The 356-nt window shown below is 35.4% G+C and overlaps 1 pseudogene; it reads left to right on the top strand.

The window, feature by feature from the left end:
• LOC119594351 overlaps positions 1-278 on the top strand; it is a 26,883-nt pseudogene extending 26,605 nt beyond the window's left edge.
• Positions 279-356: the final 78 nt, after the last annotated feature.

Consider the following 356-nt stretch of genomic DNA (forward strand, 5'->3'; position numbering starts at 1 on the left):
CCTCTGTCAGTCACACACAACTATGAATATTTAACATTAGTAGATGTGCCACTCCAAATATGGTATGAAACGATACACAGATTGCTATTCACCAATGAAATATGGATATCATGGGGGGAGACTTGAATAGATGCTGTGTTGAATTATAATTGTATTGTCTGGGTGCATTCATCATCACCACATTCGTTATGGTTTTCATTTATATTTTATTTTTTATACAGATGGTGACAGTAGTGAACCTGACCATCATCATGGGCATCATATCATCTAGATTTTGAATATATACCTGGAATGTTGCATGGAGATGTGGTCAAATGACATTCAGTATGTGTTAATAGTAAAGTCAGATGGCTGTT

Source organism: Penaeus monodon, chromosome 33 (genome assembly GCF_015228065.2).
Source record: "Penaeus monodon isolate SGIC_2016 chromosome 33, NSTDA_Pmon_1, whole genome shotgun sequence".
Lineage (NCBI taxonomy): Eukaryota > Metazoa > Arthropoda > Malacostraca > Decapoda > Penaeidae > Penaeus > Penaeus monodon.